Source organism: Pseudophryne corroboree, unplaced genomic scaffold (assembly GCF_028390025.1).
Source record: "Pseudophryne corroboree isolate aPseCor3 unplaced genomic scaffold, aPseCor3.hap2 scaffold_545, whole genome shotgun sequence".
Taxonomy (NCBI): Eukaryota; Metazoa; Chordata; class Amphibia; order Anura; family Myobatrachidae; genus Pseudophryne; species Pseudophryne corroboree.
In genome coordinates, this window is record NW_026970145.1 from 317,959 (window position 1) to 333,244 (window position 15,286).

Genomic DNA, 15,286 nt, shown 5'->3' on the forward strand with positions numbered 1-15,286 from the left:
AAGTAAAAATAAAAGAGCCAAAATATCAATCCCAGTTTTGGATTACTTTAATTAACAAAAAACAATGCATATAGCAGAAGATAGTTTCAATCTGCCTACCTCTGGGTTATGGGCCCAGCATGCTTCCGTTGCAGTACTCTGCTGCTTATGTAAGTGCAAGAGATCCTGAAGCACTCACTCATCATGGGAAAGTAGCAATGTGTTTCTTACAAAAACTCTCCAGATTATTGACTTTTTAAAGTTTTTCTAGGAAACGTTCTAGATTGATGCTTATTAGCCTTTGTCAGAATAAACTTTTACGAGGTGTCTCTGTGGTGCAATCGGTTAGCATGTTTGGCTATTAACCAAAAGGTTGGTGGTTCAATCCCACCCAGGGATGTAATTGACCTTGTGATCAGATTTTGGTGATCTTTAAGTAGACAAGTCAAAATTTCAAACCCCCTCTTATGATGTAGGGTACCTGGCCTTCTCTGATGTAATCAGAGTTAGATTTGATTAAGTGATTTTATAAAAAACAGCTAGGAAGCACAATTTAGCAGTGGGTTGCAGAGAAAAAAAAATTATGCTGGCAGAAAAGTCCAATTGAGTGATTAAACAGCTCTTCATTTTCTGACTTTATTTTTATGCTAACAAATTTGCTCTCTGAAAAGTGTCCACAAAGCCAAGTCTCTGATTAACACCTTTGTAGGAATGTTTTTTCACCTATTACTGAATTAAACTTGCTACATTGGAAAGGCAGCAAGATGCATCCTCATTTCAATGTCTACTGAAATAATACAGGTTGACACCAGGAAACATAAACGTTACTGCATCCTTGCTGCTTTCTCATGTGGAAGTCTGTTTAATGTGAAAACAAGGTAATATCTAATCAGCACACAGGTAAGGAATTAAGAAAATCTTTCTTTATGGGTGAAGATGTTTCTCACAAAATTGTTGTCCCAATGCATCATTGAAATTCAAGATGGAAGATGATTTTAATATATCACTTGTACATTTTGCATTGCTCTTCTGGTGACAATGTAGTTTGTTTTTGTCAATTACCATTTCAGTAATAGGGTAAAGAAAATTAAGTGCATTTTTTAAAGAAAACAATGCTGTCAATATACTATTAAAACAAATTAAAATGATAAAAGTTATTGTACTTTAAGTAAAAATAAAAGAGCCAAAATATCAATCCCAGTTTTTGATTACTTTAATTATAAAAAAAAAATGCACATAGCAGAGGATAGTTTCGATCAATCGACCTCTGGGTTATGGGCCTAGCATCCTTCCATTGCACTACTCTGCTGCTCATGGAAGTCCGAGAGATCCTGAAGACTAAATTGATTAAAGGCCTAAAAGTACTGGACTATAAGGAAAGACTTACTAGGCTGAATATGTATACACTAGAAAAGAGGTGCCTAAGAGGAGATATTATTAATATCTTCAAATATGTAAAGATACATAACAAAGAGTTATCAGAGGAATTATTTATTAAAAGAACACGTGGTCACTCGCTGCGACTGGAGGAAAGTTCAGAACGCAATGGAGGAAAGGGTTCTTAACTGTTAGGGCAATCAGGATGTGGAATTCCCTGCCAGGGAAGGTGGTAATGGCGGACTCTGTAATTGGATTTAAAAAAGGAATGGATACATTTCTGAATGAAAAAGCTATCCAAGGTTATAATACTTAAAATATCAACAAGGTTAATCCGGGGGTAACATGAGTTATAGTAGCTAACTAGTCATAAAACATTATTCAGCAAGTATGTAGAATCATCACAACTTAAAACAGGTTGAACACGATGGGCAATTTGCCTCTATTCAACCTCAAAAACTATGTTACTATATGTTACTATATTACTGTAGTATACAGAACACCACAATGCAATGAGCAGTGATAGTGAGCACTGATGAGGATACTAGAACTGACACTGAGCAGCAAGATGCAGCACTGGACTATTAGTAATGTACTGTAGTATGCTGAGCACCACAATGCAGCACAAGACAATGAGCAGTGATACTGAGCACTGATGAGGATACTACTGAGAACTGACACTGAGCAGGAGAGACACACTACTAGTATTACTGAGCAGCAATAAGTAACCACTGATACTGAGCACTGATATTGAGATTTCCACTGAGAGAACATAGCCACGTCCTCTCCGCTCTCTCTTCAATGCACGAGTAAAAATGGCGGCAACGCGCAGCTCTATATATAATATCCGAATCTCGCGAGAATCCGACAGCGGGATGATGACATTTTCCCTTGTTCAGGTTTTCCGAGTCAGGCGGGAACAACCGAGCCTGCCTCAGACCAGTGTAAACAACGTGGAGTTCGTGGGGAATTCGGTTCTCGGAGAACCGAACCCGCTCCTCTCTACCTTATACCCATCAATTTTTTTTATTTTCAATCTAAGCCCCTGCAGTTTTCTGTAAGCATCTGCTTCGCTATCATGATCAACAAGTCACAAGGGCAAACACTCAGGGCTTGAGGCATAGATCTTTGGACCAGCTGCTACAAGCATGGCAGAGGTGTCACTATCACTGGTGACACCCAGAGAGGTGGCGAGGGAGATTGTAATGCAGTGCGTGCAAATAAGCAGCGCAATGGTAAAAAGGAGGCATGATTTCATAGGTAGGGGCGTGGCCTGGTGGCCTGAATCTACATTTTGTTGCTCCGGGTGTCCCGGGGGTTGGGGGCTGCACCCGGGGACTAGTGTGTAAGCGGTGCTGGCTCCTGCACAGTGACAGGGCATGGCCACCCAGTATGACACCTCCCTTCTTGACCATGCTGTAATTGCAGTCGCACTGCAGTTCAGCGTGATCATAAACAATGGTGTAGCCTCCTGCTGGTGCAGACTGTATGTGCGCGCAGGAAGCCGCCACCATTTTTGTGATCACAGCGGCTGAATGTGATGTCATACAGCCGCTGTGACCACGCCCCCTGTGTCTCCTCCATTGCAGACCCCATTTTGAAGCCTTGCCCCCGCACTGCTCCATCCCTGACTTGGAAATGGAGTGTTGCTGACCCCACTCTCCCCCCCTGCCCCGATTGACAGGCAGAGGCGATCGCATGCAGGCACATGCATATGCTCTTAGCAATTTTTGCAGTTGGATCGCTTATTGTGATTGCAATCCAACCTGAATCAGGCCCTATTACCTATCACAATGCGCTGCGGGCAGTACAAAATTGGGTTAATATAGGAGAAAAACCCCCAGACCTGTGCTCCTTAACTGTACCTGGTGGCTAGTGGAGCGGCTGCCCAGTAATCAGTGTCCACCCCAGTGCGCACACGGCCCACCCCCTACGGCCACGCTCCCCTTTATCAGCGGCCTCGTGATCCGGAAGGGCGGTGTGTGTGTGTGACTGACCTTAGGAAGAAACCGGAGCCTCCGCTGCAGTGACCCAGCAACCAGGGCACGGGAGTATACAGCGCCGCTGGGAGTGATGAAGCTGCAGTAAAGATGTCTATTAGACCTAGCCTGCTGCAGCCCTTGTAGATTATCATAAAACAAGTTCTTCTTTTCTTGTCAAAATTAATAGCTAAGAATAGGCTGCCTGAGGCAGGCCCCTGTTAAGTGGCCTGCTACTGAAGGCACCAACTACAAACTGAGCTCCCTGTTCATGGAAGCGGGGTTATAGAGGAGGATGCGCTGAGCATCTTGGGAACAGTCAAAAGCTTTGAGCCGGTTGGTGCCTCAGATCAAGATCCTACTCTACACCCCAATGTGAATCCTTGTGGAGTCCAGTGTACCCCACAGAAGAAATTAATGTGTCACACCCATTGGCAGCAACCTAAGAATAGCTGCTGACGGGCACAATTGAGAAAGGAAGGGGGGGGGCATTTGAATCCAGCACATAGATGCAATTCAAATATGTAATTTGTACCTTCCTATTTTAAAATATAATGGATGAACCTCACCCTGTGAGAACAATCTTCATGATCAAGAGATCTAATATGTAAAATAAGTATGAGTTGGGATAGGGCTGGGGAGGGTGGCAGCTCGGGCAGCCCCTCCCCCGTCAAGTTAAGGAGATTCAACTGAGGAAGCACAAGGGAACTCTCGTCTGGGGACAACAACTGCAGGGAGACCACATCTTTTCAGATGAACATGGGAGGGCGGAAGGCTGCCTAATACTTAAGCACCATCAAATATCAAACCATATCCAACAACTAGTACAAGCATTCCTGGGGGAAGGTCTGCAGCAGACGGATTTGCATACGGTGATGTCATCCAAGCAGTGGGCCAAAGTTGGCTGGAACCCTCATCTGCATATAAAAAGAGAAAAGGGGCATGCAGGGCATGGCGGCCTTTTGCAGTGCTTGGATGACCCCTAGTTCGCATTAAACACCCCCACCCTCCTTTGGTGTGGGGCTCATGTTGGCCATGCCCCATCCCCTGAAGCATTCATGCTGATTTCTTGCAACAGCTGGGCACTGTAACAGCTCCAGAGCTGCTCTGTAAGGCAAGTAAAAGGGTGTGGGCCCTGCAGCACCACCTGTAGTTCGCATTGTGCGTTGGAAGGCACAAAGTAAGCAGACGGGAGGAGAAGTCAGGATAGTACACAAGGGCATCCTTTTTTCTTAGTCCATAGAGGATGCTGGGGTCACATTAAGAACCATGGGGTATAGACGGGATCCGCAAGAGACATGGGCACTTTAAGACTTTCAAAGGGTGTGAACTGGCTCCTCCCTCTTTGCCCCTCCTCCAGAATCCAGTTATAGGAACTGTGCCCAGGGAGACGGACATTTCGAGGAAAGGATTTATTGTTAAACTAAGGTGAGCATCTTACCAGCTCACACCTTAAGCATGCCGCAGAACGTGGCATTCAACAGAACACAAGCCAACGGCATGAACAATTGCAGCAAAAAGCTGACCAGAACCATAACACAACATGTGTATAACCACAAGTAATAACTGCAGACACAGTATGGACTGGGACGGGTGCCCAGCATCCTCTACGTACTAAGAGAAAAGGATTTACCGGTAGGTATTAAAATCCTATTTTCTCATACGACCTAGAGGATGCTGGGGTCACATTAAGAACCATGGGGTTATACCAAAGCTCTTGAACGGGTGGGAGAGTGCGTACGACTCTGCAGCACCGAATGACCCAACTTGAGGTTATCATCAGCCAAGGTATCAAACTTGTAAAACTTAGCAAAAGTGTTTACTAAATAGCTGCTCTACAAAGTTGCAATGCCGAGACTCCCCGACCAGCTGCCCAGGATGAACCCACCTTTCTAGTAGAATGGGTCTTCACCTAATTCAGTAACGGCAATCCTGCCGTGGAATGAGCATGCTGAATCTTACCACAGATCCAGCGCATAATGGTCTGCATGGAAGCAGGACACCCAATCCTGTTGGGAGCATACAGGACAAACAGAGCCTCTGTTTTCCTAATCTGAACCGTTCTGGTGACATAAATTTTCAAAGTTCTGACCACAGCCAGAGACTTTGACTCAACGAAGGTGTCAGTGGCCAAAGACACCATGTGGAAAGATGAACCACCTTTGGCAGAAATTGTTGACGTGTCCTCAATTCTGCTCTATCTTCATGAAAGATCAAATAAAGGCTCTTGTGATACTGCATGGTTTGTACTGTTTTCCATGTGCTCCCAGATCTTTCAAGCAAGTAGCATGGTCAAGAAAGTTCTGTTTGAAAAGAAACAAACATTTACTGTCATTGTTATGCAAATAAACTTACATTAAAGCTAACAAGAAAGCACACTCGTTCTGTCTTTAAACTGATAAAAGAAACCCCAATAATATGGGGCATGCAAAAATTGAGATAAAACTCAGTTTTGCTCCTCTCCACGGAAATCTTTAATAAAAGGCGAAATATTTGTTAGTTCTGAAGAGAAACCAGAGCATGACCAAGATTCCACCTGTCGCCTGAGTGCCATGCCAGCAGTTCTCATTCAGCTCAAAGTGAGCACCCAATTTGAAAGAAAGAAAGCAGATTTCTCACCAGGCTTCCCCTTGCTATAAACATGGTTTGTACTCTTTTCCATGTGCTCCCAGATCTTTCAAACAATTAGTGTGGTCAAGAAAGTTCTGTTTGAAAAGAAACAAACATTTACTGTCATTTCTATGCAAATGAGCTTACATTAAAGCACACTCGTTCTATCTTTAAACCGATAAAATAAAACCCCAATAAGATGGGGCATGCAAAAATTGAGATAAAACTCAGTTTTGCTCCTCTCCACGGAAATCTTTAGTAAAAGGCGAAAGATTTGTTCGTTCTGAAGAGAAACCAGAGCATGACCAAGATTCTACCTGTCGCCTGAGTGCCATGCCAGCAGTCCTCATTCAGCTCAAAGTGAGCACCCAATTTGAAAGAAAGAAAGCAGATTTCTCACCAGGCTTCCCCTTGCTATAAACATGGTTTGTACTCTTTTCCATGTGCTCCCAGATCTTTCAAGCAATTAGTATAGTCAAGAAAGTTCTGTTTGAAAAGAAACAAACATTTACTGTCATTTCTATGCAAATGAGCTTACATTAAAGCACACTCGTTCTATCTTTAAACTGATAAAAGAAACCCCAATAAGATGGGGCATGCAAAAATTGAGATAAAACTCAGTTTTGCTCCTCTCCACGGAAATCTTTAATAAAAGGCGATAGATTTGTTCGTTCTGAAGAGAAACCAGAGCATGACTAAGATTCCACCTGTCGCCTGAGTGCCATGCCAGCAGTCCTCATTCAGCTCAAAATGAGCACCCAATTTGAAAGAAAGAAAGCAGATTTCTCACCAGACTTCCCCTTGCTATAAGCATGGTTTGTACTCTTTTCCATGTGCTCCCAGATCTTTCAAGCAATTAGTATGGTCAAGAAAGTTCTGCTTGAAAAGAAACAGACATTTATTGTCATTGTTATGCAAATAAACTTACATTAAAGCTAACAAGAAAGCACACTCGTTCTGTCTTTAATCTGATAAAAGAAACCCCAATAATATGGGGCATGCAAAAATTGAGATAAAGCTCAGTTTTGCTCCTCTCCACAGAAATCTTTAGTAAAAGGCGAAAGATTTGTTCGTTCTGAAGAGAAACCAGAGCATGACCAAGATTCCACCTGTCGCCTGAGTGCCGTGCCAGCAGTCCTCATTCAGATCAAAGTGAGCGCCCAATTTGAAAGAAAGCAGATTTCTCACCTGTCTTCTCCTTGCTATAAGCATGGTTTGTACTGTATTCCATGTGCTCCCAGATCTTTCAATCAAGTAGCATGGTCAAGAAAGTTCTGTTTGAAAAGAAACAAACATTTACTGTCATTTCTATGCAAATGAGCTTACATTAAAGCACACTCATTCTATCTTTAAACCGATAAAAGAAACCCCAAAAAGATGGGGCATGCAAAAATTGAGATAAAACTCGGTTTTGCTCCTCTCCACGGAAATCTTTAGTAAAAGGCGAAAGATTTGTTCGTTCTGAAGAGAAACCAGAGCATGACCAAGATTTTTATCTGAAAATATGTGTTCTCCCTGCAGTTGTTGTCCCCAGATGAGAGTTCCTTTGTGCTGACTCAGTTGAATCTCCTTTACTTGACAGGGGGATGCTCGAGCAGCGACCCTCCCCAGCTCTAGCCCAACTCCTACTTACCTGCCAGGTGAGATACTATGATCATGAAGGTGCTTCTCCCAGGGCAAGGCTCACCCATTGCACTCTGGGTGTGCTGCTTCTGCGATTTCCCCAAATGTGGGAAACTTGACTGCATAATTTGTGTTTCCCCTGGTCGGCTCTCGTATAATTCAGATCTCTTTGTCTCAGGTCTCTCTCCAGCCTAGTTTGCTGTCTGTTTCCACTTCTCTTTTCTTGAGCCGCTCCCTTCTATGCCCTTGCGCACTATCCTGACTTCTCCCGTCTGCTTACTTCGTGCCTTCCAACGCACAATGCAAACTACAGGTAGTGCTGCAGGGCCCACACCCTTTTACTTGCCTTACAGAGCGTCTCTGGAGCAGTTACAGTGCCCAGCTGCTGCAAGAAATCAGCTTGAAATCTTCAGGGGCTGGGGCATAGCCAACATGAGCCCCACACCGAAGGAGGGTGGAGGTGTGTAATGCGAACTAGGGGTCATCCAAGCGCCGCAAAAGGCCGCCATGCCCTGCACGCCCCTTTTCTCTTTTCATATGCAGATGAGGGTTGAAGCCAACTTTGACCCACTGTTTGGATGACATCACCATATGCAAATCCGTCTGCTGCAGGCCTTTCCCCAGGAATGCTTGCACTAGTTGTTGCATTTGGTTTGTTGTTTGGGGGTGCTTCAGTATTAGGCAGCCTTCTGCCCTCCCATGTTCATCTGAAAATATGTGTTCTCCCTGCAGTTGTTGTCCCCAGATGAGAGTTCCCTTGTGCTGCCTCAGTTGAATCTCCTTTACTTGACAGAGATGTGCCTGAGCAGCGGCCCTCCCCAGCCCTATCCCAAATCATACTTATTTTGCATAGGCGATACCATGGTCATGAAGATTGTTCTCCCAGTGTGAGGTTCATTCATTGCATTCTGGGTATGCTGACCCCTGTGATTTCCCCAAATGTGGGAAACTCGACTGCATTATTTGTGGTAGTGGGGGACTGTGTTTGTGCTTTCCTCTGGTCAGCTCTGGTAAAAATCAGATTTCTTTATCTCAGATCTTCCTCTAGCCTTGTTCTTCTTTCGAGAGTTCCCTTGTGCTGCCTCAGTTGGATCTCTTTCTCTTGACAGGGGGGTACCCGAGCAGCGACCCTCCCCAGCTCTAGCCCAACTCCTACTTACCTGCCAGGTGAGATACTATGATCATGAAGGTGCTTCTCCCAGGGCAAGGCTCACCCATTGCACTCTGGTTGTGCTGCCCCTGCGATTTCCCCAAATGTGGGAAACTTGACTGCATAATTTGTGTTTCCCTTGGTCGGCTCTCGTATAATTCAGATCTCTTTGTCTCAGGTCTCTCTCCAGCCTAGTTTGCTGTCTGTTTCCACTTCTCTTTTCTTGAGCCGCTCCCTTCTATGCCCTTGCGCACTATCCTGACTTCTCCCGTCTGCTTACTTCGTGCCTTCCAACGCACAATGCAAACTACAGGTAGTGCTGCAGGGCCCACACCCTTTTACTTGCCGTACAGAGCAGCTCTGGAGCAGTTACAGTGCCCAGCTGCTGCAAGAAATCAGCTTGAATGCTTCAGGGGCTGGGGCATAGCCAACATGAGCCCCACACCGAAGGAGGGTGGAGGTGTGTAATGCGAACTAGGGGTCAGCCAAGCGCCGCAAAAGGCCGCCATGCCCTGCACGCCCCTTTTATCTTTTCATATGCAGACGAGGGTTGAAGCCAACTTTGACCCACTGCTTGGATGGCATCACCATATGCAAATCCATCTGCTGCAGGCCTTCCCCCAGGAATGCTTGCACTAGTTGTTGCATTTGGTTTGTTGTTTGGGGGTGCTTCAGTATTAGGCAGCCTTCTGCCCTCCCATGTTCATCTGAAAATATGTGTTCTCCCTGCAGTTGTTGTCCCCAGATGAGAGTTCCCTTGTGCTGCCTCAGTTGAATCTCCTTTACTTGACAGAGATGCGCCTGAGCAGCGGCCCTCCCCAGCCCTATCCCAAATCATACTTATTTTGCATAGGAGAGACCATGGTCTTGAAGATTGTTCTCCCAGGGTGAGGTTCATTCATTGCATTCTGGGTATGCTGACCCCTGTGATTTCCCCAAATGTGGGAAACTCAACTGCATTATTTGTGGTAGTGGGGGACTGTGTTTGTGCTTTCCTCTGGTCAGCTCTGGTAAAAGTCAGATTTATTTGTTTCAGATCTTCCTCTAGCCTTGTTCTTCTTTCGAGAGTTCCCTTGTGCTGCCTCAGTTGGATCTCCTTCACTTGACAGGGGTGTGCCCGAGCAGCGACCCTCCCCAGCTCTAGCCCAACTTCTACTTACCTGCCAGGTGAGATACTATAATCATGAAGGTGCTTCTCCCAGGGCAAGGCTCACCCATTGCACTCTGGATGTGCTGCCCCTGCGATTTCCCCAAATGTGGGAAACTTGACTGCATAATTTGTGTTTCCCCTGGTCGGCTCTCGTATAATTCAGATCTCTTTGTCTCAGGTCTCTCTCCAGCCTAGTTTGCTGTCTGTTTCCACTTCTCTTTTCTTAAGCCGCTCCATTCTATGGCCTTGCGCACTATCCTTACTTCTCCCGTCTGCTTACTTTGTGCCTTCCAATACACAATGCAAACTACAGGTAGTGCTGCAGGGCCCACACCCTTTTACTTGCCGTACAGAGCAGCTCTGGAGCTGTTACAGTGCCCAGCTACTGCAAGAAATCAGCTTGAATGCTTCAGGGGCTGGGGCATAGCCAACATGAGCCCCACACCGAAGGAGAATGGAGGTGTTTAATGCGAACTAGGGGTCATCCAAGCGCCGCAAAAGGCCGCCATGCCCTGCACGCCCCTTTTCTCTTTTCATATGCAGACGAGGGTTGAAGCCAACTTTGACCCACTGCTTGGATGACATCACCATATGCAAATCCATCTGCTGCAGGCCTTCCCCCAGGAATGCTTGCACTAGTTGTTGCATTTGGTTTGTTGTTTGGGGGTGCTTCAGTATTAGGCAGCCTTCTGCCCTCCCATGTTCATCTGAAAATATGTGTTCTCCCTGCAGTTGTTGTCCCCAGATGAGAGTTCCCTTATGCTGCCTCAGTTGAATCTCCTTTACTTGACAGAGATGTGCCTGAGCAGCGGCCCTCCCCAGCCCTATCCCAAATCATACTTATTTTGCATAGGAAATACCATGGTCATGAAGATTATTCTCCCAGTGTGAGGTTCATTCATTGCATTCTGGGTATGCTGACCCCTGTGATTTCCCCAAATGTGGGAAACTCGACAGCATTATTTGTGGTAGTGGGGGACTGTGTTTGTGTTTTCCTCTGGTCAGCTCTGGTAAAAGTCAGATTTCTTTGTCTCAGATCTTCCTCTAGCCTTGTTCTTCTTTCGAGAATTCCCTTGTGCTGCCTCAGTTGGATCTCCTTCACTTGACAGGGGGGTACCCGAGCAGCGACCCTCCCCAGCTCTAGCCCAACTCCTACTTACCTGCCAGGTGAGATACTATGATCACGTAGGTGCTTCTCCCAGGGCAAGGCTCACCCATTGCACTCTGGGTGTGCTGCTCCTGCGATTTCCCCAAATGTGGGAAACTTGACTGCATAATTTGTGTTTCCCCTGGTCGGCTCTCGTATAATTCAGATCTCTTTGTCTCAGGTCTCTCTCCAGCCTAGTTTGCTGTCTGTTTCCACTTCTCTTTTCTTAAGCCGCTCCATTCTATGGCCTTGCGCACTATCCTTACTTCTCCCGTCTGCTTACTTTGTGCCTTCCAATGCACAATGCAAACTACAGGTAGTGCTGCAGGGCCCACACCCTTTTACTTGCCGTACAGAGCAGCTCTGGAGCTGTTACAGTGCCCAGCTACTGCAAGAAATCAGCTTGAATGCTTCAGGGGCTGGGGCATAGCCAACATGAGCCCCACACCGAAGGAGGGTGGAGGTGTTTAATGCGAACTAGGGGTCATCCAAGCGCCGCAAAAGGCCGCCATGCCCTGCACGCCCCTTTTCTCTTTTCATATGCAGACAAGGGTTGAAGCCAACTTTGACCCACTGCTTGGATGACATCACCATATGCAAATCCATCTGCTGCAGGCCTTCCCCCAGGAATGCTTGCACTAGTTGTTGCATTTGGTTTGTTGTTTGGGGGTGCTTCAGTATTAGGCAGCCTTCTGCCCTCCCATGTTCATCTGAAAATATGTGTTCTCCCTGCAGTTGTTGTCCCCAGTGAGAGTTCCCTTATGCTGCCTCAGTTGAATCTCCTTTAATTGACAGAGATGTGCCTGAGCAGCGGCCCTCCCCAGCCCTATCCCAAATCATACTTATTTTGCATAGGAGATACCATGGTCATGAAGATTATTCTCCCAGTGTGAGGTTCATTCATTGCATTCTGGGTATGCTGACCCCTGTGATTTCCCCAAATGTGGGAAACTCGACAGCATTATTTGTGGTAGTGGGGGACTGTGTTTGTGTTTTCCTCTGGTCAGCTCTGGTAAAAGTCAGATTTCTTTGTCTCAGATCTTCCTCTAGCCTTGTTCTTCTTTCGAGAATTCCCTTGTGCTGCCTCAGTTGGATCTCCTTCACTTGACAGGGGGGTACCCGAGCAGCGACCCTCCCCAGTTCTAGCCCAACTCCTACTTACCTGCCAGGTGAGATACTATGATCACGTAGGTGCTTCTCCCAGGGCAAGGCTCACCCATTGCACTCTGGGTGTGCTGCTCCTGCGATTTCCCCAAATGTGGGAAACTTGACTGCATAATTTGTGTTTCCCCTGGTCGGCTCTCGTATACTTCAGATCTCTTTGTCTCAGGTCTCTCTCCAGCCTAGTTTGCTGTCTGTTTCCACTTCTCTTTTCTTAAGTGCCTTCCAATGCACAATGCAAACTACAGGTAGTGCTGCAGGGCCCACACCCTTTTACTTGCCGTACAGAGCAGCTCTGGAGCTGTTACAGTGCCAAGCTGCTGCAAGAAATCAGCTTGAATGCTTCAGGGGCTGGGGCATAGCCAACATGAGCCCCACACCGAAGGAGGGTGGGGGTGTTTAATGCGAACTAAGGGTCATCCAACGCCGCAAAAGGCCGCCATGCCCTGCATACCCCTTTTCTCTTTTCATATGCAGATGAGGGTTCCAGCCAACTTTGGCCCACTGCTTGGATGACATCACCGTATGCAAATCCGTCTTCTGCAGAACTTCCCCCAGGAATGCTTGTACTAGTTGTTGCATTTGGTTTGTTGTTTGGGGGTGCTTCAGTATTAGGCAGCCTTCTGCCCTCCCATGTTCATCTGAAAATATGTGTTCTCCCTGCAGTTGTTGTCCCCAGATGGGAGTTCCCTTGTGCTGCCTCAGTTGAATCTCCTTTACTTGACAGAGATGTGCCTGAGCAGCGGCCCTCCCCAGCCCTATCCCAAATCATACTTATTTTGCATAGGAGATACCATGGTCATGAAGATTGTTCTCCGAGGGTGAGGTTCATTCATTGCATTTTGGGTATGCTGACCCCTGTGATTTCCCCAAATGTGGGAAACTCGACTGCATTATTTGTGGTAGTGGGGGACTGTGTTTGTGCTTTCCTCTGGTCAGCTCTGGTAAAAGTCAGATTTCTTTGTCTCAGATCTTCCTCTAGCCTTGTTCTTCTTTCGAGAGTTCCCTTGTGCTGCCTCAGTTGGATCTCCTTCACTTGACAGGGGGGTACCCGAGCAGCAACCCTCCCCAGCTCTAGCCCAACTCCTACTTACCTGCCAGGTGAGATACTATGATCATGAAGGTGCTTCTCCCAGGGCAAGGCTCACCCATTGCACTCTGGGTGTGCTGCTCCTGCGATTTCCCCAAATGTGGGACACTTGACTGCATAATTTGTGTTTCCCCTGGTCGGCTCTCATATAATTTAGATCTCTTTGTCTCAGGTCCCTCTCCAGCCTAGTTTGCTGCCTGTTTCCACTTCTCTTTTCTTGAGCCGCTCCCTTCTATGCCCTTGTGCACTATCCTGACTTCCCCGTCTGCTTACTTTGTGCCTTCCAACGCACAATGCAAAATACAGGTAGTGCTGCAGGGCCCACACCCTTTTACTTGCTTTACAGAGCAGCTCTGGAGCTGTTACAGTGCCCAGCTGCTGCAAGAAATCAGCTTGAATGCTTCAGGGGCTTGGGCATAGCCAACATGAGCCCCACACCGAAGGAGGGTGGAGGTGTTTAATGCGAACTAGGGGTCATCCAAGCGCCGCAAAAGGCCGCCATGCCCTGCACACCCCTTTTTTATTTTCATATGCAGACGAGGGTTGAAGCCAACTTTGACCCACTGCTTGGATGACATCACCATATGCAAATCCATCTGCTGCAGGCCTTCCCCCAGGAATGCTTGCACTAGTAGTTGCATTTGGTTTGTTTTTTGGGGGTGCTTCAGTATTAGGCAGCCTTCTGCCCTCCCATGTTCATCTGAAAATATGTGTTCTCCCTGCAGTTGTTGTCCCCAGATGAGAGTTCCCTTGTGCTGCCTCAGTTGAATCTCCTTTACTTGACAGAGATGTGCCTGAGCAGCGGCCCTCCCCAGCCCTATCCCAAATCATACTTATTTTGCATAGGAGATACCATGGTCATGAAGATTGTTCTCCCAGGGTGAGGTTCATTCATTGCATTCTGGGTATGCTGACCCCTGTGATTTCCCCAAATGTGGGAAACTCGACTGCATTATTTGTGGTAGTGGGGGACTGTGTTTGTGCTTTCCTCTGGTCAGCTCTGGTAAAAGTCAGATTTCTTTGTCTCAGATCTTCCTCTAGCCTTGTTCTTCTTTCGAGAGTTCCCTTGTGCTGCCTCAGTTGGATCTCCTTCACTTGACAGGGGGTGCCCGAGCAGCAATCCTCCACAGCTCTAGCCCAACTCCTACTTACCTGCCAGGTGAGATACTATGATCTTCACTGTTAGGGCAATCAGGATGTGGAATTCCCTGCCAGGGAAGGTGGTAATGGCGGACTCTGTAATTGGATTTAAAAAAGGAATGGATACATTTCTGAATGAAAAAGCTATCCAAGGTTATAATACTTAAAATATCAACATGGTTAATCCGGGGGTAACATGAGTTATAGTAGCTAACTAGTCATAAAACATTATTCAGCAAGTATGTAGAATCATCACAACTTAAAACAGGTTGAACACGATGGGCAATTTGCCTCTATTCAACCTCAAAAACTATGTTACTATATGTTACTATATTACTATGTTACTGTAGTATACAGAACACCACAATGTAATGAGCAGTGATAGTAAGCACTGATGAGGATACTAAAACTGACACTGAGCAGCAAGATGCAGCACTGGACTATTAGTAATGTACTGTAGTATGCTGAGCACCACAATGCAGCACAAGACAATGAGCAGTGATACTGAGCACTGATGAGGATACTACTGAGAACTGACACTGAGCAGGAGAGACACACTACTAGTATTACTGAGCAGCAATAAGTAACCACTGATACTGAGCACTGATATGGAGATTTCCACTGAGAGAACATAGCCACGTCCTCTCCGCTCTCTCTTCAATGCACGAGTAAAAATGGCGGCAACGCGCAGCTCTTTATATGGAATCCGAATCTCGCGAGAATCCGACAGCGGGATGATGACATTTTCCCTTGTTCAGGTTTTCCGAGTCAGGCGGGAACAACCGAGCCTGCCTCGGACCAGTGTAAACCACGTGGAGTTCGTCGGGAATTCGGTTCTCGGAGAACCGAACCCGCTCCTCTATATATACTATATTACTAT

At 46.4% G+C, this 15,286-nt stretch overlaps 17 non-coding genes and 1 pseudogene across 17 annotated transcripts; 13 read left to right on the plus strand and 5 right to left on the minus strand.

Annotated features, from left to right (window-relative positions):
* Window positions 1–305: 305 nt before the first annotated feature.
* Window positions 306–379, plus strand: TRNAN-AUU (transfer RNA asparagine (anticodon AUU)). The gene has a single exon. It is a non-coding gene; the product is annotated as a tRNA-Asn (tRNA).
* Window positions 380–5,741: 5,362 nt separating this feature from the next.
* On the minus strand, window positions 5,742–5,857 carry LOC135032559 (U5 spliceosomal RNA). The gene has a single exon (XR_010228062.1). It is a non-coding gene; the product is annotated as a U5 spliceosomal RNA (small nuclear RNA).
* A 275-nt stretch (window positions 5,858–6,132) lies between these two features.
* Window positions 6,133–6,248, minus strand: LOC135032542 (U5 spliceosomal RNA). The gene has a single exon (XR_010228046.1). It is a non-coding gene; the product is annotated as a U5 spliceosomal RNA (small nuclear RNA).
* A 274-nt stretch (window positions 6,249–6,522) lies between these two features.
* LOC135032554 (U5 spliceosomal RNA) lies at window positions 6,523–6,638 on the minus strand. The gene has a single exon (XR_010228058.1). It is a non-coding gene; the product is annotated as a U5 spliceosomal RNA (small nuclear RNA).
* Window positions 6,639–6,924: 286 nt separating this feature from the next.
* Window positions 6,925–7,040, minus strand: LOC135032544 (U5 spliceosomal RNA). The gene has a single exon (XR_010228048.1). It is a non-coding gene; the product is annotated as a U5 spliceosomal RNA (small nuclear RNA).
* Window positions 7,041–7,310: 270 nt separating this feature from the next.
* On the minus strand, window positions 7,311–7,426 carry LOC135032543 (U5 spliceosomal RNA). Its single transcript, XR_010228047.1, has one exon. It is a non-coding gene; the product is annotated as a U5 spliceosomal RNA (small nuclear RNA).
* A 144-nt stretch (window positions 7,427–7,570) lies between these two features.
* Window positions 7,571–7,733, plus strand: LOC135032493 (U1 spliceosomal RNA). Its single transcript, XR_010228007.1, has one exon. It is a non-coding gene; the product is annotated as a U1 spliceosomal RNA (small nuclear RNA).
* Window positions 7,734–8,404: 671 nt separating this feature from the next.
* On the plus strand, window positions 8,405–8,568 carry LOC135032410 (U1 spliceosomal RNA). Its single transcript, XR_010227933.1, has one exon. It is a non-coding gene; the product is annotated as a U1 spliceosomal RNA (small nuclear RNA).
* Window positions 8,569–8,720: 152 nt separating this feature from the next.
* On the plus strand, window positions 8,721–8,883 carry LOC135032502 (U1 spliceosomal RNA). Its single transcript, XR_010228015.1, has one exon. It is a non-coding gene; the product is annotated as a U1 spliceosomal RNA (small nuclear RNA).
* Window positions 8,884–9,554: 671 nt separating this feature from the next.
* Window positions 9,555–9,718, plus strand: LOC135032567 (U1 spliceosomal RNA). Its single transcript, XR_010228070.1, has one exon. It is a non-coding gene; the product is annotated as a U1 spliceosomal RNA (small nuclear RNA).
* Window positions 9,719–9,870: 152 nt separating this feature from the next.
* LOC135032508 (U1 spliceosomal RNA) lies at window positions 9,871–10,033 on the plus strand. Its single transcript, XR_010228019.1, has one exon. It is a non-coding gene; the product is annotated as a U1 spliceosomal RNA (small nuclear RNA).
* A 671-nt stretch (window positions 10,034–10,704) lies between these two features.
* On the plus strand, window positions 10,705–10,868 carry LOC135032444 (U1 spliceosomal RNA). Its single transcript, XR_010227965.1, has one exon. It is a non-coding gene; the product is annotated as a U1 spliceosomal RNA (small nuclear RNA).
* A 152-nt stretch (window positions 10,869–11,020) lies between these two features.
* On the plus strand, window positions 11,021–11,183 carry LOC135032495 (U1 spliceosomal RNA). The gene has a single exon (XR_010228008.1). It is a non-coding gene; the product is annotated as a U1 spliceosomal RNA (small nuclear RNA).
* A 670-nt stretch (window positions 11,184–11,853) lies between these two features.
* LOC135032429 (U1 spliceosomal RNA) lies at window positions 11,854–12,017 on the plus strand. Its single transcript, XR_010227951.1, has one exon. It is a non-coding gene; the product is annotated as a U1 spliceosomal RNA (small nuclear RNA).
* A 152-nt stretch (window positions 12,018–12,169) lies between these two features.
* Window positions 12,170–12,332, plus strand: LOC135032496 (U1 spliceosomal RNA). Its single transcript, XR_010228009.1, has one exon. It is a non-coding gene; the product is annotated as a U1 spliceosomal RNA (small nuclear RNA).
* A 614-nt stretch (window positions 12,333–12,946) lies between these two features.
* Window positions 12,947–13,110, plus strand: LOC135032560 (U1 spliceosomal RNA). The gene has a single exon (XR_010228063.1). It is a non-coding gene; the product is annotated as a U1 spliceosomal RNA (small nuclear RNA).
* Window positions 13,111–13,262: 152 nt separating this feature from the next.
* LOC135032506 (U1 spliceosomal RNA) lies at window positions 13,263–13,404 on the plus strand (annotated as a pseudogene).
* A 691-nt stretch (window positions 13,405–14,095) lies between these two features.
* LOC135032466 (U1 spliceosomal RNA) lies at window positions 14,096–14,259 on the plus strand. The gene has a single exon (XR_010227983.1). It is a non-coding gene; the product is annotated as a U1 spliceosomal RNA (small nuclear RNA).
* The last annotated feature ends 1,027 nt before the right edge of the window (window positions 14,260–15,286 follow it).